Source organism: Triticum aestivum, chromosome 3B (assembly GCF_018294505.1).
Source record: "Triticum aestivum cultivar Chinese Spring chromosome 3B, IWGSC CS RefSeq v2.1, whole genome shotgun sequence".
Classification (NCBI taxonomy): domain Eukaryota; kingdom Viridiplantae; phylum Streptophyta; class Magnoliopsida; order Poales; family Poaceae; genus Triticum; species Triticum aestivum.
The window spans coordinates 339,316,066-339,340,722 of NC_057801.1; the positions used below are offsets into that span (position 1 = coordinate 339,316,066).

At 43.4% G+C, this 24,657-nt stretch overlaps 1 long non-coding RNA gene across 1 annotated transcript; it reads left to right on the forward strand.

Moving 5' to 3' along the window:
- The first annotated feature begins 489 nt into the window (after positions 1-489).
- Positions 490-1,918, forward strand: LOC123065386 (uncharacterized). The gene is made up of 2 exons (XR_006431012.1): positions 490-1,269; positions 1,361-1,918. It is a non-coding gene; the product is annotated as an uncharacterized lncRNA (long non-coding RNA).
- Positions 1,919-24,657: the final 22,739 nt, after the last annotated feature.

Genomic DNA, 24,657 nt, shown 5'->3' on the forward strand with positions numbered 1-24,657 from the left:
ACAAGACAAGGTTGCGATGGCATCAAGCTTCCCCGACAGGGATTAGTCTGGTGGAGTATCGAGTAGTGGTATTAGCAGTTCTTTTTTTTCTTAGGCTAGTAAACCGTTTTTTATAACTTCTCTAACCTGGTCGGGATCCTCGAGAAGAACATAAGCCCCGATCTTCAACAACTCCCAGCCTTAGTGATTTTTATTGTCATGCAGGCCAACTCGATATTAGGAATTTTGCTACATAAACACAACTCATTGGTCATGTCTGTGCTAGAGGTGCTATATATATATATATATATATATAGGGTGGGTCTATTATGATAACAACCTTAAGACCTTATTCTGCTAACAAAACCTTCTTATTCCGCTAACAGTTCGGTACTGCAAGAAAACCCAATCGAACCGCGAGGCAACAAAAAAGAAATTACCCCCACCTCGCTACTACTACCACCTACCACCATCGTCTCAACCCACCCCCGCACTACTCCCCGGTCACGGGGATCCCCCACCTCCCGACCCAGCCCCGGCCACCAACCACCCCACGCCGCCCGCCGCCGGCCACCACCCCGCGCCGCCCGCTGCCCGCCCACTTCCTCCCCACCTTCTTCGCCACCGGCTGCCGAGCTGGCCGCCGCGCCCACCCCCTACTACTACCTTCTTCCTCCTTGAGCACAATCCCACCCCTACCGCTTCCTACCCATGGCGAGCCGCGTGTCGATCGTCGTTCGCCATCTTTTCCCCCATCCCTTCTTCCTTCCAGGCGGCTACATGATGGCGAGGTCACCAGATCCGCTCCTCCCCGGTCGCTGGTGCCGTGCCGCACCTCCCTAGGCCCCCGCCGAGCCGCCCCACTCTAGGCCCCTCTCGCGTCGCCCCTCTGCAATCCGCCGCCGCCCCACCCCTCCCGAGGCCCCCGCCGAGACGCCGCCGCTCCAACCCTCCCCCAGGCCACCGCCATGCCGCCCCTCTACAAGTCGCCGCCGCGCCACCCCTCCTGAGGCCCCCACTAACAAGTCCTCGCATGCCTACCACTGCTCCCCCTGCCAGCTCCGCCCGACCCGGTGCTGCTCGGCCGCTCTCCGCCATCCGCGGCGAGCCCTGGCAACCGGATCCGGGGACCCTTCCAGTGGGGCCGCCGGCCATGCCGCGCCGCCGCCAGAGCCCTAGCCCCGCCCGATGGCGCGGGTGGGTGCTGCACAGGGCGCATGGCCCGTCGCCGACGACCCCAACAGTCCACCATTGCAGCTCGTGTCGGATCACCCCGTACCCTTGCATCAGGTCCTGACGCACTGACGAAGTTAAGGATGGTTAAATTGATGCAGTGCGGTTGACACACTAACGAAGTTAAGGAATTTTTTGGCATTTTCAGATTTCGCTTGGGCACAAAAAATGGAGTTCGCCTGGGTCTTCGGTGCACCGTGAAGTGCGCGCGGTGCTGGCATGCAGCGCTCATGGATCTGGCGTGCAGTGCAGTGCACCCCGGACCCTTTGCTTCAGGCGTTGTGATGTTCTGTACACGCTGGCCTGCAGCTCGCCCCCCTTGCAGCGTGCAGTTTTATTTTGCCAACAGGGAATTTGATGGCCAAGCACCCCTCGTGCTCATCTTTTTGCATGCGGTTCCCTTGTACTATAAGTTGGTTTCACTTTTGTATATGCCAGAACAAAGAAGCATCGTCAAAAAAACAAAGAAGCATCATGTGCGTGGGGTTCGTTTTGTATATGCTTGCAATGCGGTGTGTGTATGTGTGCAGTACTCCCCATTTTCAGAAAACAAATTGTATTGTCGCATGTGGCCATTTCACTTGTTTTCCGTATGCTTGCAATGTGGTGTATGTATGTTTGCAGTGTTCCTGTGGTTCCCTTTGTAAAAATATTCTCTTTGTAAAAACAATAAAAAATCAACACACAAGAAGTTCGTTTCTATTTAGATGAAGTCCACTAGTTTCTGCCCTGTGATTCACTTTTACCAACCGAAAAAATGCAGTTCTCTAGTTTGGGCCACGCGGTTCACTAACTTTGACCACGAGGTTCACAAATAAGCGTAAAAGCTAGAAAAAAGAGAAAACTTACGGAGTTCACTTGCCCGTCTGATGCAGTGCGGTTTTTCAGTCTTAAGTAGTGCAGTTTTCTTCCTCGTCTTCAAAAATTTATGTCCCACAAAACAAAAATCATGCAGTTTTCTTACTGGTCTGATGCAGTGCGGTTTTTTGTTTGATGCAGTGCGGTTTTCAGTCGGATGAAGTACCCACGTCGATTTGGGTGTCGCGAAAAACAGAGTGTCCGCATTTCGGTAAATTCGAAATTCCTCTTAAACCGTAAAGAAATAGAGAGATTGTTCTACATGAAAGAGTTGCGTATCGTCGATATCTTTCCAACGGCGTATCGTTTAAATCATTCCGACCAGCGGTTTGCAATTTTTTTGCCAAAAACGACCGCTGTCACTCGTCATCCGCCGCATGATTTTCAAAATTAACTTAAAACCGTAAGGAATTTTAAAAATATTTCAACATATGAAAGTTGTGCCTCGTTCGTAGCTTTCCAACGGCGTATCACACATCTCGTTTTGACAAACGGTTCAAAAACTGGAGCGAAAACAGTATCGAAAATTTGAAAACAAATTGAAAAACAGAATTTCGTGATTTAGTATATTTGAAACTGCTCTTAAACCGTAAGGAATTAGAGAAAGATTTATATATGAAAAAGATGCGCCTCGACGATATCTATCCAAGGGCGTATCATTTGCTTCATTCCGACAAGCGGTTTAGAAAAAAACGTGAAAAAACTCCCGCTGCCACTCGTCATCCGTCGCACCATTTTCAAAACTGCTCTTAAACCGTGTGGAATCTCGAAAAGTGTTCAACATTTCGAAGTTGCGCCTAATCCATAGATTTTCAACGGTATATTACACGCCTCATTCCGATAAACGGTTAAAAATTAGAGTAAAAACAGTACCGAAAAAATAACGCATGCAGTTTTTTCCGACGAGAAGTTCACTCGTGTGAGTACTGCAGCACACATGGTTCAAAAAATGACGTGCACTTGCATTCAGCGTGCAGTGCGGAAGTGATGTGCAGAATAGTTATTCTGCTAATATTAGCATAATAGACCGTCTATATATATATATATATATATATATGTAACAGAATATTATTATGTTACCCCTCGGCCCACCCTGAACCTACCCACCTCCTTCCGCCGGAGGCAGCCGTCATGGGCGAGCAAGCGACAGCGTCAGTCGGAGCGAGGGAGTCCGTGGCGCCGTGACTGGCCGCCGGCGGATCCACCTCCGCCATATCCTTCCTCGCTGGCAAATCAACGCCGCCCCCTGCCTCCCTGCTTCCAGGCGCTGTCGACTCCGCCCCCTGCTTCTACCTGCCGCCGGAGCCGCCCCTCTTCTTCCACCGCGCCACCGGTCCGTCTCCCTGCTGCTCCCACCGGAGCGCCGCCCCCTGCTTCCACCGCGCCGCCCGCCCACCTCCCCGCTGCTTCCACCGCGCCACCGGCTCGCCTCCCCGCTGCTCCCATCGGAGCACCGCCCCCCTGCTTCCACCGCGCCGCCGGCCAACCTCCCATCGCCGCAGAAACCTCCCACAACAGCCTTCGTGGCCACATCCATCGCCATCACCGGTGACCCGCCCCACCACCTCCCCGCGCCTCACCTTCTCCCTGGCTCCGGCCATCGTCCCGCGCCCAACCTTGTCCCCTGGTTCTGGCCAGCGCCCAGCGCCCCACCTTCCCCCCCGGCTCCGACTGCCACCCCGTGCGCCACCTTCCCCCGGCTCCGGCCGCCACCCCGTGCCCCACCTTCTCCCACGGCAGCGGCCGCCGCCCCTCCCCCACCATCTCATGCCCCCTGGGTCGCGCCCCATTCCCCATCCCCAGCGCGGCAACCCCCAGTTCTCCACCTGCCCCATCGTGACGCCACCCATACTTCTTCCTCCTGACTTCTCCTAGCCATGGCGAGCGCCTCCTCCCTGCTCCAAGCTCGCTCCAGACTACGCAGAGCTGCCAACCCCCACCGCCTCGCGTGCAGTACAACCCCGCCCATGTTCGAGGTTCAAGGACCTTGTATATAGAAGGAAAGGAGATGTTTAGGTCGGCAGCTTCCTCGTCGCCATCCCGGTATGGTGCTTGTCCTGTGTCCATCCTCTGCCATTGATTTTACTAGCTAGCAGCAACATAACCTCCGCCTGCACTTTTTTCAGAAGTTCTAGAATTCTTAGAGATTCAGTCCAACTATATTGCTTCTGCGATTATGCGTACACAGAAAATCACACTGAAGATTGTTTTGTTCTCTAAACCTAAACACATTTGGTCTTTAAGCTTAAATACGTTTATTTCTCTGAACTTAAATAGGTTGGCTCTCTGAACATAAGTGTGTGCATTTTGTGTGTATTGAAGCATTACAAATATTCAGTTGTACTATTGGATTGGATGATCATAGTGACTATTCAGCTTACTTTTCGGAGCAGTTCATGGCTTTTTTGTGGCACGCCTCCCACTGCTTCTCCTCGCTGGACTAGTCGACCTGTAAGAGATCAACTCAAACAAGAAGTACTGAAGGTGGACTTAAGCTGAACTAGTGACGGTCTTAGAAACTGCATGTTTGAAACTGGTCAAGGTTCTTGAAAGCTAAAAAGATCGAACCTTGTAAATGACAGCAAGCTTTTTTGCATTTGTTTCACTTACTGGAGCACTTTGCTAATGGGTACGATCCAGTATAACATAAATGAATGAAAAGATATGTTTCGTCCAACTAATTAGTTTTCTCTGTATTTTCAGTTCCGTGTACTATCTGATCAATTCTACCGTAGCTTCGAATAGCAGGAGAAAATAAAGCAAGTTCAAGTAAAATCTCAAATAAAAATTCAGCACAAGTTGAAGTCCAGGAGTATACCCATATGGAGCGGACATGAAAGTCGATCTTGTTGACGATTCTCAATAAATAGATAGTGAAGTTGGCAAACGGCTGAACCAGATGGTGCCTACCCCTGTAAGTTCACTTGTCATTGAGCGGTTAGCTGAAGATTAATCATTTTCAGAAATTTAGAGGTTTATGGTGCTAATACCCATTTCTTTCAGAAAAATTAACAGTTACAAGTATCTGCATTTTGTCGAAAGTTCTTCGGTATAGCCCCCTCTCCATCAAAGTAGAAGAGTACGTGTTGATTTTCTCTCCCTTGTTCTGATTGATATCATACAGAAGCTGCTACAGATGAATGGATATGCTGCAGTTGTTCCATTCATTACTTTGGAGCATGAGTTTCAGTAAACAAAATGCAGGTGTTCGTTGCATGTGACCATTCAATAAGGGCTTCGGCAATGGTCTGCTGCTGGTGGCCGCCTCACCGTGGTTAAGTTTGGCGTAGTCGCATGTGTCGCTTGCTGTTGTGGCTGGTCTCCAGGTACATAGCGTTGTTCCTATTCATACCTGTGTATGTAGTGCTGCTCCATTAAATCACCTGTACATCTTGTTTGTTCCAACCACGCTGGATGCCTAGTACTAGTAACTTGCACTAGCCTCTACATGAGCATCTCAAGCCGTTGTTAATAGATGTGAATAGTACTGATTGTTTTGCTTGAGTTGGCATCTCAGATTGTACTGGAGCATGTGTTTTCACAGATAGTTCAGGTTCCAGATTGCGAAAAGTTCGAACACAGTGAGATGGATGGGAAACTACGAGACAGAGGTGATATTGGACAAAGCAAAATTAGTAAAAGAAAGAAAACGCTAGAAGTTCAACCAAGGTAACTTAAATAGTTCATGAAAAATAAATATAAAAGTTCAGAGAAGAGGGTCATAAAAGATTTGGGAAAAGACACACACAAAAAAACATGGAAAAGGTGAGTTAAAAATACTTTCCATGAGTAGTTAAGAGTTTATTTGGAGTGGTTAGCAATTCAGTAACTAGAAAAAGGATACATCAGTTCAAACATACTTGCCATAAATTTCGTATTTCGTATTTCATCACCAGGTAAACTAAAAGCTCTCTATATGATAGAATATCTCATGTTATAACTTATAAATTTGTCTAGATGCAAGGAACAAATCTCCGGCCAACTTTTGCTTCATTGAAATAAATCAAGCTGTGTTTTGAAATAAATCAGGTATATTAGCCACAGGAGTTCAAAAATCAGCTGCTTTTCAACTGAATAAAACATGTCACGCAAGTTCAAGTATACCTACAGCAGAAGTTCAAAAATCTGAGAAATGAAGCTCAAACCAAGTTCAAAAATTGTTTCCTTCATAAATTAGTTGTTTTCGGTTAATTCGTTGGTATGGACAATACAAATACACACTGCTCTGTAGTACTCCCTCCGTCCGGGAAAAGTTGTCCTCATGACGTTTTTGCAGAAAACCCCTCCCCAAACTCCCGACACAAACCGCACTCCTCATCGTCTCCAATCGACGCTCCGACACGGACGCATGGACGCCGGAGCTCCCCTGCTCAGATTCGCCGCGCTGCTTCCCTGCTCTCCCGCGCCGGAGCTCCCTGCTCAGCTTCGCCGTGCTGCTCTCCCGCGCGTCCTCCTCCGTCGCTCCCTCCTGCCTCGTGCAGCTCCCCTGCCCCCCTTGCCTGCCTCCCAAATCTCCCCTCTTTCACCCCCGAAATCGTTTCTTCTTCGTCCCGCTGCGTCCCCTGCTTGCGCGCGGCGACGACACGTCCTCCTCGTTGCCCCCGACGCCGGAGGAGGCACGGGGCAAGCAACAGTAGCTCGTGCTGCGCCGGCGCGACCTCGGGTGCGCGTGGGCGTACGCGCGCCGGTCGCCGCCTCAACCGTGCGCCAGTCCGCGAAGGAGGAGGAAGGGGATTTCGCCGCCAAGGCGCCCTGGGCATGCTCCTCGAGTCCCTGCTCCTCGGCCCCCTCGTCACCTCCCTACTCAAGAAGCACAACAACATGACGCAGGTCCTCTCCTCCCTTGTCAGCTTTCATTTTGTTTGAGATTATTTTGTCCAACAACTCCGTGGTTTGCTTCCGTTGCACTCAGCACGATTCTGGTCTTATTAATGTTGGGGGCGAGCAGATGCGGCAGCGCACGGTGATCCAGTTCTTTCATTTAGTCAAGTTCTTTCATTCAGTCATGTTCTTTCATTCAGTCAAATTCAGTCAAGTTCTACTAATCCCGCCGCAGGGTAAGACAGTGTGTGTCCCTTTGAAATTGTCACTTGAATTTTGTATAGTTCGGATAGATGTTCCAGTTCTTTCATTCAGTCAAGTTGTACTGAAACTTTCCGCAAAAACAAAAAAATAAAATTCTGCTGAAACTGAGAAAAGGCACAGAAACATGAATGTGCTGCCATGTGCCTGAATGTGCTGATAATTCTTTCTCAAATTAGCCTGAATGTGCTGCGCTGACCTTTGATGATAGTGTATTCTTCCAAATTATGCATGAATCTGTAGCACACCATGACACTACTATGCATGAATCTGTAGCACACATGGTCTTTTTAACACTTTTCAGTTTGCATTATCCTGGAGATAGAACATGGATCTCTGAATAATTTAACACATGGTCAGGCGTATAGGTGTAGATTGATGCCATCTTCTTGGATTGATCTTTCAGTATTGCAAGTTCTTGGTCAGGCTTATAAGTTGTCTGAACATTTGGTCAAATAAGTAAATTGAAGCAAATGCTACTTCGGTCAGACTATTCAGTTGAAACAAATGTTAGTCAACAAATGTTCAGTTTTTTGCACTCTAAATAGTCAAAATTTACAAATGTTCAGAAATCTATAGATTTTGCTCTCTAAATGTCAGTTAACAAATTCTTATTCTTAATGTCAAATGTTCTTTTTTTTTGGAACCATGCATACTCCGTTCTGTTAGTATGTTCAGTTTGGTAGCATGATTTCCCTTTAATTATGCAGGATCAGAATATGTAGTTTCAGTGTCTAGCTAGCTTAGTGCATTTTGATCTTGGAGGTTTCTTTCGGTGTGTAGCTGCTGCTGATGCTGAGGTTATAGAATATGTAGTTTGAGTGTCTAGCTAGCTGCTGATGAGGAATGATCAGGTGGTGGTGCTTCAAAGTTGGTGCCTGGCCATTGTGGCCTAATCACAGCCATCCAAGAGGTGGAGTAGAATAGAGTAGGCTTGTAGAGACCATGAGTGTACAATATGGCAGTAGAGACCATGGCAGTAGAGACCATGACAGCAGTGACCATGACAGTACTGAACATATACTCCCATGTATTCAAATAATTCCAAATTAAGTCCAATAAATCTAGCTAATTCAAATAATTCTAATTCTAAATTAATTTAAATAAATCTAGCTAATTCATGATCCAATAATTATGTTTGTCACTGCAAGTTCATGATCCAATAATTAAGAGTAAGTCTAAGATCATTTGGTCTCTGAACATTTAGTCACAGAAATTTGATTTGACTGAACATCAACTTGTCAGATCAAATAAATTCAAATAAAATCAAATAATTCAAATTACAAATAATTCAAATAAAATCAAATTACTCAAATAAGTCCAAATAAAATCAAATAAATCCAAATAATTCAAATAAAATCATATAAATTCAAATAAAATCAAATAATTTACTTGACATAGTCCAATCTTTTCTCATTGAACACATTACACAGAGAGATACACATGAGACAATACATACACATGACACATGATACATCAATACATCTCTACCAATACTGAATTTCAGAGTACATAAATACTGCTATCTTACTATGATCTTCATTTGCATAAATCTTGACAATCATTTGATCAAACACAGAATGTTTATGCAGTATAGAGAAGTGTTGAAAATTCAGTTACCACTGTTGCTTTGTTGATCTGTTGTACTTCTTGATCTACTACTGCTATTTCTCCGATTGTTGATCTGCTTCTTCACTCTGGTTCCTGTACTTCTTGATCTGCATCAGAACTAATTGTTAATGCTGGCATCAAACATTATAATGACTGAATTTGATCTACTCCAATAATTTATCCATTGACATGATTAATTGACACAAGTAATTGACAGAATCTGGAGCAATTGATTGTTTCCAAAATCTGGAGTAATCTTCTCAAATTACATGATCAGTTGTGCTTGACTGAAAATTTTGACAGGAAAATTTTGAATGATTTAATACTGACAACTCTACATCTCTGTAATTGTATGACACTCAATGTGGTGCTGTTATGTGTGTTGGAGTAACATCTCTGTAATTGTATGACACTGAATGTGTGGAGTAACATCTTTTACATCTCTGCTTTGGTCAAAACTGAATGTTGATTGCTTGCATCATCTACTCTGAATGATTTTATACTGACAACTTCAGCATCTATAGACTTTGTGTTGTGGCAGCAGCTAAAAACCCTACATCTTGTCTCTCTGTTCACTGAATTTTCAGTGCACTCATGGAAGCATGCATTTTCTAATCAATTAACAGTGACAACTGATTCCTTTGGTCTGTCCTTCAAAATTATCAAATGCATTGTTTGGAATCCAGTTTTGTGATTTGGGGAACTATAAATATTCTGATTATCAACTTTATGTGTCAAGTTTGACATCAACTTGACTGAATATCAACTTGACAGATCAAAAGCTGACAGAAATTGACAGGTTTTGAGCATCAAGAGATCTAAATGCAGTTAACTTGTGTTGAAAAGTTAACTGAATTTTTTTATCAACATTGCACCATTTCAGCATGACAACTCAACTCAACTAACCTCAACTCAATTCAGCAATCATCTTGTAGGTTCAGGAATTATCTTTGCAGGTTCTCCAGACACAACAATAATCTTCAGACTCACACCACTAGTTGAACAGCAGCAGCAGCAGAAGCGGGCGGGGCAGACTCACCAGCACCAGTACGAGCAGAGTCGGGGCAAGGGAAAGGGAAGAAGCATCATCAGAGGTCCACGTCGGCATCGCCCACCGGCAGTAGCAACATCAGAGGCAGGAGTGGCCGGAATTGTCCGCGGCGCCGGCGGCCGAAGCGGACGAAGTCGGAGGCGCAGGTTTGTGGCAGTGGGCGGCGAAGGTGGTTGCGCAGGTGGGATACCGCGGGCAGCGCAGGTGGGCGACCGTTGCAGCGAGATTCAACGGCGCTGGCGGCGCAGCTCGAGGCGGGCACCGGCGCAGGTTGCCTTCGCAGCGGGCGCCGCAGGTGGAAGCGTCGGCGCACGTCCAGGCGGGCTGCAGGCGGCGGCACTGGTGTTGGTCGCGCGCTGGGCGGCGCTGGTGTTCGTCGCGGCGCAGGTCCAGGCGGGCGGCGGCGCAGGTGGGAAGCCGAGGATGGCTGCGAGGCGCGGGCGACTGGGGAGCACGAAGGAAGAAGATGGAGTTATTCGTGACGGGTTTAAAACTCTGAGGGTCTTTTTGCAAAAAAGTAAATACACTGTGCTGAGGACAACTTTTCTTGGACGGAGGGAGTACATATGTGTATTGTAATTGTAATAGTGCTTTGGAGTTCAGAAAAAGATAACAATAAAAGTTCATAGAAGAACCCAAAACATTCGGTAGTTCTGGAAGCACAAATTTCAGTTCAACATGTTTTCTATCATCAGCTCATTAAGAACCCCGGAAATGGTTCAATGTGTGTCTTCAAAAAAATAGTGTGGCTATTTATATTAAAAATGCTACTTTCATTTGTTTGGTAGCCTTCTTTAATTATCACTTGATGTTCAGCCTTTCCAATTGCAGTTTTCACATCAGGTGACATGCCAAAAAAATCCAACCTCACAACTCAACGCAGGGTCAAACCAGATGACAGTTTTCATGATGTAATTTATCATCAGTTCATAAAGTAAACACAAATACAGTTTCATGTGTGTTATAGAAAAATAATTAGGTTTATATATTATATAATAGTTCAATATGCAGGGGCTTCGGTAGCAGTTCAACAAAATAGATTTTACATCAGTTCAGACTCTGATAGTTATTTAGTTCAAACATGATTTTTGAGAAAATTATTCCCCGGCTAAGTTCGAAAATGTCATCCTGTGAAGTTCAGCTATTGATGTTAATTTCTATGTAGAAGGCAAGTTTAAGGAGCTGACAATTCTATAGGGAATTAGATGCCAAGAATCTAAAGGGATGAAATAACCTTGGTTGTTACTTGACATTGGTTCTACTATAACCGAAGCTGCACGTTGGAAATTCAGGATGCATAAGCTAGCATAGTTATGCATCTGAAGGTTCAACTTTTTCTTGACAAACACACAGCAGGTTGTTATGCTTCGGAAGGTTCAACTTTTTTCGATTTCTCTTTGGTGTGCGAGGACTAAAATAATTCATTCTTTCCAGATGTTCCTGTATTAGTTCAGGTGTCGCCCCTCCGCCTCCTTCTGGTACCCTCAGCGACGCTCCCCGCCACCTTTCCGCGTTGTCCCAGTGGGTGGTTCGACACGGATGTGTCCAGCGGTCCAACACCGCCGTCGGAGGCCGTTCAACATCCCAGCGCCTCCTTCCCAGTCATTGTGAGGTACACCCTGCTTGAAATCTTTCCTCTCCATCTCCCGACGGTGAAGATTTTCATGCCCCGCGTTCGAACTGCCATGTTATTTTGAATTGAACTAGGGCTGCTCTTGATTCAGACCTAAGGGAAGAAGAAAGAACCTCTCTCTTGTAGGCAGTAATATTGCTCTCTCATATCATCTATCATCTCGTATGCAGTAATATTTTGATGAATGTGTTACTCAAAAAAACAAAACGTTGTATGGACATTCAGTAGCTTAAAGAGAGTAGCATAGAGAAAGTTGTTGTGTTCTATATAACAAAGAACACATGCGACAGTAAGTCCAGGTATTTCTACATGAGGAGTACAAAATTACTTTTACTGAGAGTTCACTTGAATCCTTGATAGCTACTGGCCATAGGAACTAAACCCAGAAAAAATGTGCAAAAAAGAACCATTTTGTACTACCATTAGTATGTTGTGTAATGTTTTATTTTTTTGCTACCCTAGCATTGAATTAGCACAGCATTTTCAAGAGCTACACTCTCATTATTTATTTCTTGTACTGTTAATTTTATTTTCAGTACATGAGTTCCAATGGTAGCTTCTGTTGCAAAAAAATTACATAATCAAGCATTCTTGCTGTGTTGCCTTTGTTTCCAAATATATAGATTGCCGATTTTGAATCTGATTCTCAAATAGACAATCATAATTCTATCGCCAGTTCTAAAATAAAGAAATGTTTGCGTAACAGTACCATAACAGCATCAAAACGAATCCTCATCCTTGGTATTTTACTGGCTTTGATCTTCCAGGGCAGCATTATGAGATCCTTGGTTTACTTACAGGCAGGCCATCAGTTCAAACCTAACACAAAAACTCCTTGCTTGGTATTTGAGCTCTTGTTTTCTCAAGACTAGTACTAGTAAATGTTATTTCACTATGTATTCTTTCCTCGGTCCATAGAGAAATGTGCGAATAGTTCGATGTGTGTTGGAGAGATAGTTTTGTTTTATTCCTTCCTCCCCTCCCCGCCTGCTTCGTCTTCCTCGCTCTACCAGTGCCGCCGTCCTCCCTCCACCCTAGCGTTATCCGCCTCCCTTCACCGGCCACCCTGCCTTCCTCCACCGACCATTGGCCACCGGAGGTGCGGATACTGCCTCGACCACCTGCTCCCACCCCCACCATGACCCCTCACCGTTGGGTCGCTGGATCTCGTCCGTCGAGCGCCGGATCTCGTCCGTCCTGGAGCGCGCGAACACCACAGCTCCCATCTTGGCCCCGGCCACCATCCCCCTACCCCCGAGCCCCACTCCAGAATCCCGCCTTTTACCCCTCAAGCTCCACCGCCGGTATCCCACTGTTGGTAAGCTCCATGGCCATCTCCTGCGTTGGGTTGTATGTGTGTTGCATGTTGATGGTAACTGAACTGAAGGATCTTCAAAATATGAACCACAAGAGAGGTTCACCCTGTACATCAGCTCAATATCCATCATGTTAAATTATCCTTCAGTCCAAAATGTATGAACCACAAAGGGAGCTCATGTTGCTATTTCTTTTTGCTGATGCTCATTCAAATCTCATGCTACTTATGTGCTAAATTTGATGCTCTATAGTTGCTTGTCAAAATGCCCCTACAAGAACCAAAATATTTGGATAAAATTTGATGTTGTTGTTCCTATATTCTAGATGAACCCTGCCTCCATCAGCTCCACTTCACCAGAGTCGTCAGTCCGCAGGAGTAGGGGTCACAGGTTCACCCGATCGCGAGTCTTCTTCCATCTCCAAAAATCTTTTTTTAGTTCAGTTCTTTGTCACATATTTCACTTCTATTACCTCAGTGCCAAAAGTGACGAAAGTTGAAATTGCTTGTGGAGCACTAGCTGAAAAAATTAAGCCCTGTTCTAGTAAGTTATGTTCAGAGTTCATACTATACTATATGTCCAAATTACATGGTGTGGTCTTCTGTTCAGTCCGTTTCGTTTCCAGTTAACTGTAGCTGAACGTGTGTTGTGTTGATATTGAACTTGTGTTTTGGATAATTCTAAAGTGTTGTGTATACAACATGTATGCACATTTTGTATTCAAACAAGTTTTGGTCCATTTACTGTTTAAACTTGCCTACTTGCTGCCTTGAACTATGGTCTAGAAAAACTGAACTCATGCACGTACTTGCTGGTGCAGACTTGGTAGCGGTGATATTTTGGTCCGATTACATATCAACAACAATGCAATGACAAAAAGAATATCAGTTCAAAAATATATATGCATGAGGTTTGGGAGCCAAACAACTGGTATTTTGTTGTGTTTAATTTTTTCTGGTGCATGGTTGAACGAGATATAAAATAAAAAATGATGTACGATATATATTGTTTTCTTGTAGGAGGTTCAAAGATTGCCGTGGAGCAAGTTCAAGAGTTTAGTATTGATGAGGACATCAATACAATTGTTACACCCACAGCCCCTGCTGCTATACATACTGGACCAATTACTAGAGCTCGTGCACGCCAACTAAATTACCAGGTACTTTCATTTCTTGGTAATGATTCTAATGTTCATGAGAATATGATGCTGCCTAAATTGGATACATTTGTTTTGCTTACAAATGAAGGGCCTAGCTTGGAGAAGGATGAACATTGGAGCAAGAACAAGCATGGAGATGATGGCATGCGCAAGGGGAACAAGAACGGAGTTACAAGTGATGATTTCAGGACTTTGAAGCCACCATAATGGGTGCATGAAGCCTTGGACGAAATATACAAGATGCCACTTCATGAATTTCGTCCCGAGGCTATTTTAGGTGCTGCGTCACCTTATTATTGGGCCAGGCCCATGTAATTTCGAAATACATAAGTATAGGCTATTTTTAGAGTCCGTATGTGTGGGGAAACAAGAGATAGGGTTGATTTCGGACCCCTCCACCAAGGGCCACGAAATTCCCCCCTCTTCCTCCATACATATAGCCCTTAGGGCATCGTTTAGACTTTGGGTTTTGTTTAGATTAAAAGTTCGCCATAGCTGCAACTTCGCGTACTTCGTTTGTGTTCAACGACCAAACAAAGGCGTCACAGAACCCCACCTTGATCAATAAAGCTTTCATCTTATATTCGCAATATCCAGATTGCAATCTCAGTTTCTTGCTTGTTCTTCGTTTGCTCGCAGGAAACAGACCCTCGTGGTCAGGTTGATCGTGCTCCGGCGTGGTCAATAACCTCTTGGAGTTGGTTTAGCGATTGCTAAGGCGCGACGTCCTCGCACGTTCGTAGTCGGATCGTCAAAGTCGACTGCCACCAAAGCGATATCCATCATCTCATCGAAAGACGGGACACCTTTGCCTCTATCAAGTGGTATCAGATTTCCAGGTTGCTCGGTGAGATTTTACAGTTTTTCGTAGTTTAGATCGAGTCTGTTCTTCATACCTATAGTCCACGAAAAAGCCAAAAAAAAATTAGGGTTAGTTAATCCCATCCGAACCAATCTGAGCCTTGCATAATCTTTTCTGTATTTGCTTTGTTGAATTTGCGGTTGCATCGTCGTGTCCAGTTGCTGGTCTTAGAGTCTAGTCTTTTAGAGTTTCGAGTTCTGGTCATAAGTTGTCACGCCGCCGCCGCACCATCATCATCGCCCCTTCCATCTACCACCACCGCTTATCCGCCACCGCTCCGAATCCGTATCCATATACCACCACCAATCCGTGTCCATATACCACCACCGATCCATATCCATATACTACCACCGCTGCCATATACCACCACCATATATCCACCACCAATCCGAGTTCCTTGCATATTAGGTTTGTTTTCGGGATCCATCTAATTTTCGATTCGTGTTTCCTTGTCTGAGTAGGTTTCGGATTCCAGCAATCTTTTGCCGTCCGTAGAAGAGGTTGGTTTCCAAAAAAAAAGAGTCCGAAAACCACCCTCCGTTTAGGCCCAAAATTTTCGGAAAACGCACTTGACAAAAAAATTTCTGGCTATCCTATTTTTAGGTGTTTCTAAGCGTATTGAGACAGTCGCCGTTATAGAAAGTTTGTTTTTGACCCGTTTCCAGTTTTTGGGTCCGGGCAGTCAAAAAAAAATTTTGGTCACAAATATTTCGTGCCCATCCTGTCAGTTTGACCTGGGAAGAGTTTTGAGACACTCGCCATTATAGTGATTTTTCGCAAAAAAAAAGAGCAGCGCAAAAAAAAAAGAGCGAAAACAAAAATTCGAGAGTGTGCTTTTCCCTTGTTTACGTGCAGCGCCGTGATTTTGTTAGTGTTCTAGGCTCGCGTCTCTAGCACGGTCTAGCCTAGGACCAGCACAGTACCGTCGTTGAGCGTTTATTCAACTTTGCATCTCTGAATTGATTATTGCTGACCCTTTTTGCTACCATATTATAAGCCTTCCCAGCTCCACATACATCTACGTCGTGCGTTTGACTTTCCCTGGTAGTCACTCTATCCAAGCTTTGAGAAGTTTTGACTACAACGGTTGCCGATCACCACCTGCTGCTGGGTAAGAACTGGTAAGAATTTGAGGTTTGCTTGACGGGTTTGTGATACACCACCACAACTTCTTAGTAGTCTGTAGGATCATATTCTTGTGTGTTTCTATTGCTGCTAACCATGCCAGGATCACAAGCCGACGAGATTGACTGGGAGAACTTATCAAACAAGGAGCTTCATGATAAGTTTCAGCAAATGATGACTGAACAGGTGCAAGATGTGCTGAACAATTTTGAAGAGGCCATGGAGAAGATTACTGGCCTTGAGAAGACGTTCGAAACAAAGCTCGATAACAGATTTAATGAACTGCTTGCGCGTCTTCCACCACCGGCTGCACCTGTCGCACCTCTGCAACAACAACAACTACGCCCCCTTCCGAATTAGTATGGACGAGCACAGCATGTTCCTATTGAGCCAGGACAAAATTCTGGTGTCGCTGCTACTGCTGTTGGTGCTTCTTTGGCTCCTGCTACTGCTGCTGCTGGTACCCAGGAGGATGATGATTATGTGGGAGATTATGAGGATGAGGTTGATCAAAATCCGAACTACGTGCAGCCACCAGCACCACCACCACCAGGTCGACCTCAGGTATATATTCGTAATGGTAGGCCTGCACCACCACCTCAGGTACGAGATGATGTCCATATTCCTAAACTGAAATTGAATATTCCACCATTTGAGGGTAGATATGTTCCTAATATATATCTTACTTGGGAGTTAGAAACTGAACAACGTTTTACATGTTTACAATATCCCGAGGAGAGACGGGTTGCTGCTGCTGTTTGTGCTTTCACTAGTTTTGCATGTGTCTGGTGGTCTGAACATTGTAGATTATATCCTATTCCAACTACTTGGGCTGCTTTGAAAACCGCTATGCGTACGCATTGGGTTCCACCATATTATCAACGTGAATTGCTTCAAAAATTGCAGCGTTTAAGACAAGGAAAAAATTCTGTAGAAGAATATTATCAGGAATTACAAATTGGCATGATTCGATGTGGTATTGTTGAGGAGAATGAAGCTATGCTTGCACGTTTTCTGGGTGGATTAAATAGAGAGATTCAGACCATTCTAGACTATAAGGAGTATACTAATATCACTCGTTTATTCCATCTTGCTTGTAAAGCTGAACGTGAAGTGCAGGATCGACAAGCATTGGCGCGAACTAACTTTTCTGCAGGCCGACCTTCCTCATGGACGCCGTGTGCATCTTCTACTTCAACGGCACCAGCACCTCAATCAGGTGCCTCCTACAGCCGTGATACAAGAAAACAGGAACAACCACCATTATCTGCCAAGAGCGCACCTGCCGGGCCTGCACAGAGTTCTTCTTCTTCCAGGGCATCAACAGGGCACACAAGTGATATTATTTGTCGTCGTTGTAAGGGAGGAGTTCATTATGCGAGAGAATGCAAATCTCCGCGTGTGATGATTGCTACCGCGGATGGTGGATATGAGTCCGCTAGTGACTATGATGAGGAGACATTGGCTCTTATTACACGTGAAGAACATGGTGGAGATGATTCTGATCATGAGACGCAATACATGGCTCCTGAAGACGCTGACAGGTATGAATGTTTAGTTGCTCAACGTGTTTTGAGTGTGCAGGTCACACAAGCTGAGCAAAATCAGAGGCACAATTTGTTCCATACCAAGGGAGTTGTGAAGGAACGTTCTGTGTGCGTCATAATAGACGGAGGGAGCTGCAACAACTTGGCTAGCATGGAGATGGTGGAGAAGCTTTCTCTCACCACAAGACCACATCCACATCCTTACTACATCCAATGGTTCAACAACAACGGCAAGGTTAAGGTAACACGTATTGTTCGTGTGCATTTTAGTATCTCTACATATGCTGATTATGTTGATTGTGATGTGGTACCTATGCAAGCATGTTCCTTATTACTTGGTAGACCATGGCAATTTGATAAAAATTCTGTACACCATGGTAGAAACAATCACTATACTCTTGTTCATAAGGATAAAAATATTACTTTGCTTCCTATGACTCCTGATTCCATTTTGAAAGATGATATTAATAGAGCTAATAAAGCAAAACAGGAGAAGAATAAGAGTGAAAATCAGATTGTGGCAAAAGAATTTGAGTAACAAATGAAGCCTAATAATAAACCATCTAGTGTTGCTTCTGAAATTAAGTTGAAAAGTGCATGTTTATTTGCCACCAAATCTGATATTGATGAGCTAGATTTCAGTAAATCTGTTTGCTATGCTTTTGTGTGCACAGAGGCATTATTTTCATTCGAGGACATGCCTTCCTCTTTGCCTCCTGCTGTCACTAACATTTTGCAGGAGTTCGCTGACGTTTTTCCACAAGACGTGCCACCGGGATTACCGCCTATTCGAGGGATTGAGCATCAGATTGACTTAATTCCCGGTGCTTCACTGCCAAACCGTGCACCATACCGTACCAATCCAGAGGAGATGAAGGAGATTATGCGTCAAGTACAAGAGCTTCTCGACAAAGGTTATATACGCGAATCTCTTAGTCCTTGTGTTGTTCCTATTATTCTAGTGCCGAAAAAGGATGGTACATCACGTATGTGTGTTGATTGTAGAGGCATTAATAATATTACTATTCGTTATCGTCATCCTATTCCTAGGCTAGATGATATGCTTGATAAATTGAGTGGCTCTACAATATTCTCCAAAGTTGATTTGCGTAGTGGCTACCATCAAATTCGTATGAAATTGGGAGATGAATGGAAAACAGCATTTAAAACTAAGTTTGGATTATATGAGTGGTTAGTCATGCCTTTTGGGTTAACTAATGCACCTAGTACTTTCATGATATTAATGAACGAAGTTTTACGTGCTTTCATTGGACGATTTGTGGTAGTTTACTTTGATGACATATTGATTTATAGCAGATCTTTGGAAGAACATTTGGAACATTTACGTGCTGTTTTTATTGCTCACGTGATGCACGTTTGTTTGGTAACCTTGGGAAGTGCACCTTTTGCACTGACCGAGTATCTTTTCTTGGCTATGTTGTTACTCCACAGGGAATTGAAGTTGATAAAGCCAAGATTGAAGCTATTGAGAGTTGGCCGCAGCCCAAAACGGTCACACAAGTGAGGAGTTTTCTTGGCCTCGCTGGATTCTATAGGCGTTTTGTGAGAGATTTCAGCACCATTGCTGCACCTCTCAATGAGCTTACAAAGAAAGATGTGCCTTTTCTTTGGGGTACCACACAGGAAGAAGCCTTCACGGTATTGAAAGATAAGTTGACACATGCTCCTTTACTCCAACTTCCTGATTTTAATAAGACTTTTGAGCTTGAATGTGATGCTAGTGGAATTGGATTAGGAGGTGTGTTATTACAAGATGGCAAACCTGTTGCATACTTTTTTGAAAAATTGAGTGGGCCTAGTCTGAATTATTCTACTTATGATAAAGAATTATATGCTCTTGTTCGGACTTTAGAAACATGGCAACATTATTTATGGCCCAAAGAATTTGTTATACATTCTGATCATGAATCTTTAAAACATATTAAAAGTTAAGCTAAACTGAATCGTAGACATGCTAAATGGGTTGAATTCATTGAGACTTTCCCTTATGTCATTAAACACAAGAAGGGAAAAGAAAATGTTATTGCTGATGCATTGTCTCGTCGCTATACTATGCTTTCACAACTTGACTTCAAAATACTTGGTTTGGAGACCATCAAAGATCAATATGTGCATGATGCTGGTTTTAAAGATGTAATGCAGAATTGTAAAGAAGGAAGAATGTGGAACAAGTTTGTTGTTAACGATGGATTTGTGTTTCGTGCTAACAAGCTATGCATTCCAGCTAGCTCCGTTCGTCTTTTGTTGTTGCAGGAGGCGCATGGAGGAGGATTAATGGGACACTTTGGCGTGAAGAAGACGGAGGACGTACTTGCTACATATTTCTTTTGGCCAAAGATGAGACGGGATGTTGAGCGTTTTATTGCTCGCTGCACTACATGTCAAAAAGCTAAGTCACGACTCAATCCTCATGGTTTATATATGCCTTTGCCTGTACCTAGTGTTCCTTGGGAGGATATATCTATGGACTTTGTTTTAGGTTTACCTCGAACAAAGAAGGGGAGGGATAGCATATTTGTTGTCGTGGATAGATTCTCGAAAATGGCACACTTTATACCATGTCATAAAAGCGATGATGCTGTTAATGTTGCTGATTTGTTCTTTCGTGAAATTATTCGCTTGCATGGTGTGCCAAATACTATTATTTCCGATCGTGATACTAAATTTCTTAGCCACTTTTGGAGATGTTTATGGGCTAAGTTGGGGACTAAACTGCTTTTTAGTACTACTTGTCACCCCCAAACTGATGGACAAACTGAAGTAGTCAATAAAACGTTGTCTACTATGCTTAGGGCTGTTTTGAAGAATAATAAGAAAATGTGGGAGGAATGCTTGCCTCATATTGAATTTGCTTATAATCGTTCATTGCATTCTACTACTAAGATGTGCCCTTTTGAAGTTGTGTATGGTTTCCTACCTCGTGCACCTATTGATTTGTTGCCTCTTCCATCTTCGGAGAAGGTTAATTTTGATGCTAAACAACGTGCTGAATTGATTTTAAAAATGCATGAGTTAACTAAGGAAAACATTGAGCGTACGAATGCTAAATATAAACTTGTTGGAGATAAGGGTAGAAAACATGTTGTGTTTGCACCTGGAGATCTTGTTTGGTTACATTTGCGTAAGGATAGATTTCCTGATTTGCGCAAATCAAAGTTAATGCCACGTGCTGATGGTCCCTTTAAGGTGTTAGAGAAAATAAATGATAATGCATATAAACTTGAGCTGCCTGCAGATTTTGGGGTTAATCCCACTTTTAATATTGCAGATTTGAAGCCTTATTTGGGTGAGGAAGATGAACTTCCGTCGAGGACGACTTCATTTCAAGAAGGGGAGGATGATGAGGACATCAATACAATTGTTACACCCACAGCCCCTGCTGCTATACATACTGGACCAATTACTAGAGCTCGTGCACACCAACTAAATTACAAGGTACTTTCGTTTCTTGGTAATGATTCTAATGTTCATGAGAATATGATGCTGCCTAAATTGGATACATTTGTTTTGCTTACAAATGAAGGGCCTAGCTTGGAGAAGGATGAACATTGGAGTAAGAACAAGCATGGAGATGATGGCATGCGCAAGGGGAACAAGAACGGAGTTACAAGTGATGATTTCAGGACTTTGAAGCCACCATAATGGGTGCATGAAGCCTTGGACGAAATATACAAGATGTCACTTCATGAATTTTGTCCCGAGGCTATTTTAGGTGCTGCGTCACCTTATTATTGGGCTAGGCCCATGTAATTTCGAAATACATAAGTATAGGCTATTTTTAGAGTCCGTATGTGTGGGGAAACAAGAGATAGGGTTGATTTCGGACCCCTCCACCAAGGGCCACGAAATTCCCCCCTCTTCCTCCATATATACAGCCCTTAGGGCATCGTTTAGACTTTGGGTTTTGTTTAGATTAAAAGTTCGCCATAGCTGCAACTTCGCGTACTTCGTTTGTGTTCAACGACCAGACAAAGGCGTCACAGAACCCCACCTTGATCAATAAAGCTTTCATCTTATATTCGCAATATCCAGATTGCAATCTCAGTTTCTTGCTTGTTCTTCGTTTGCTCGCAGGAAACAGACCCTCGTGGTCAGGTTGATCATGCTCCGGCGTGGTCAATAACCTCTTGGAGATGGTTTAGCGATTGCTAAGGCGCGACGTCCTCGCACGTTCGTAGTCGGATCGTCAAAGTCGACTGCCACCAAAGCGATATCCATCATCTCATCGAAAGACGGGACACCTTTGCCTCTATCAAGTATGCCTGTGTGAGATGTCCATGTCATTTCTGACTCTGAGTGCAATTTTATTTCCTCACTCTCTTGCTTCAGGTAAAAAAGAAATAAACTTGTGCGTCTTGACGCCATGACAAGCTAGCTCTTTGAGCACTTTGGAGACCATGTGTGTAGTAAGAACTAGAAACAGATGCTCACTTTCAATGCAAAACAGTGTGGTAGAAATCTATGGATGGTTGATGGTTAGTGTGGTTGAATGGTTCAGCTTGCTTGCGTATTTCTCATTGTTTATTTCAGTTTGGTTATGCTACTCGAATGGTTCAGAAGCACAGGTTTGAAGATGATTTCTCTCCATGTTTGGTTTTGCCTTTCCCGCTGATCTATTATTTCTCTGAACTTTCAGTTATGGCTGCTTATAGAGAAGAGAGATGGTCAATACTGTTTGCTTGTGTATGCTAGTGAAGTGGCACGATTCATTTTTCTTGTACTTCAACTAGAAACTTTTGAGAAAGTATGCCCTCTTTGTTTTTGAGAAAAGTTCAATATGATTGTTTGAAAAGTACAAAAATGAATGTCTTGAATAACATAAAAAAATATGTGTTAAATGCCTTAGACGTGAGTCCTCTAAAGCTAATTAATAGTCTGTATAATAGCAAACTTTAAGATGTCTTTCATTTCCTTGTCTTATTTCAGTGAGAATTCCTCCAATAAACTGATGTTCTTATTTCAGTGACACACTCAGTTTAGTCCACAAGTGGTGCTGCCTCGCGTCCGGTCGACGGCATCCATGAGCGCGAGCAGCCCGTATCCGGCGGCAAGATGAAGGTCACCATGAACCATGCTTCCCCTAATCACCTCCACCTTGTGTGAATTCGCAGTTGAGAATAAGCACAAGCACCTACAGCCCCCCGGTGGCTTTGGCCGCACTTGGCCACTAGCTCGTCCACCATGGTGACTGGTAGCCATCCAAGTGGAACGCGGATGTTATTCCAAGCAGAACTAGTTCGTATAAACTGACTGTTACGTATAATTAGGGGATCCAATGTTGAAAAGTTCAATTAAGCCGTGTGTGCAAATTCAAAGAATTATTGTAGGAAAGTTTAGAAGTTTGTTTTCGTGAGGAAAATGTATGATTTTCTATCAGTATTTGGTGCGATTCATTTGCCTCGGGTGCAACCCAAAACTAGACAAAAACTAGACAAAATGTTAGATGATGAAAGGAAAAATGGTTTGAATTAAAAATATTGATCAGTACAAGATAAAAACAGTGGTTCGTTCGGAATAAAAGAAATGGCAGAAATTCAAATTGTAAAAGTTCAAGCAAAAAAGGAAACCCCATAGAAATTCAAATTTTAAAAGTACAAGCCGTAAAATGAGAGAAGTTCAGAACATCGTTGTGAAAAATTGTTAAGTTCAAAAAAAAAAGAAACAAACAAAAGATTTTCTTTTTGAACAAAACATCATTCAGTTCGATGATATAAACTATGTAAGTATAGGGGCACTGCTACCGTAGACCATTGAAACTTTAAGAGGAAAACCTTACCCAAAAAACAAAGTAAAAATTCAATATGTGAAAATGTGCTTAGTACAAATTCATACGGAGATCAGTTCGAGTACTTTGTTTCCGGAACGAAAAATAAAAATATGACAGGCTTCACCGTATTCAAAATTACTCTGTGAAATAATACATCAGTACAAACACACAAAAAAATCAGTACAAGTACTCTGTTTTTTCTGACGGAAAAAACAGCACGATGGGTTTCACCATAATCCAAATTACTCTTCAACGGTTGCGAATTTGAGAAAACGCTCAACATGACTAAGTTTCGTATTTTCGATATCTTCCAACCATATATTATTGGGACATTTACATCTATGCCCTTAACTCGAACCCACTACTCAGTTTTGCCCCTAATTTTTAGGTATGCTCAGTTTTGCCCCTCCGCCGTTAGTGTCACTTATAGAAATGCCCTTTTGCGACGTTACCGTCTAGTCAAAGAACTTTGACCACCCAAAAAAAAATAGCAAAAAAAATCAAAAAAATCTGAAATTTTGTGGGATCGAAGATAGTCATGTCCGCAAGGCGCGTGCAAATTTGTGTGCCGTTCGGACACCCTGAGAGCTCGTGGCAAAGGAAATCATAAATTTTGTACGCATGTGAACAATAAATTCAAAAAAATAGAAAAAAATCAAAAAAATATGAAATTCTGGGGAACTGAAGATACTTAAGTGCACAAGATGTGTGCACATTTTTGTTGTGTTTGGACAACGTAGGAGCTTGCGGAGAAAAAAAATAAAGTTTAGCTCCTACGAGCTCGTACGGGCTCATACGATGTCCAAACACAACAAAAATGTGCACACATCTTGTGCACCTAAGTATCTTCAGTTCCCCAAAATTTCATATTTTTTATTTTTTTTTCTATTTTTTCGAATTTACTGTTCATATGCGTACAAAATTTATGATTTCCTTTGCCACGAGCTCTCAGGGTGTCTGAACGGCACACAAATTTGCACGCGCCTTGCGGACGTGACTATCTTCGATCCCACAAAATTTCAGATTTTTTTGATTTTTTTTGCTATTTTTTTCTGGGTGGTCAAAGTCCTTTGACCGGACGGTAACGGCGCAAAAGGGCATTTCTATAAGTGACACTAACGGCGGAGGGGCAAAACTGAGCATACCTAAAAATTAGGGGCAAAACTGAGTAGTGGGTTCGAGTTAGGGGCAGAACTGGAATTGGCCCTATATTATTTGCCTCATTTCGACAAACTTTTTTAAAAAATCGCGTTCGAAATCAAATTTGACCGTATTCAAATTCGTTTTTAAACCGTATGGAATTAGAAAAACATTTCAATACAAAAAGTTGCGCATTTTTCATAGCTTTTCAACACCGTATTATTTGCATCAATCCAACAAACCGTTTGCAAAAATCGCGAAAATACGTTTCGC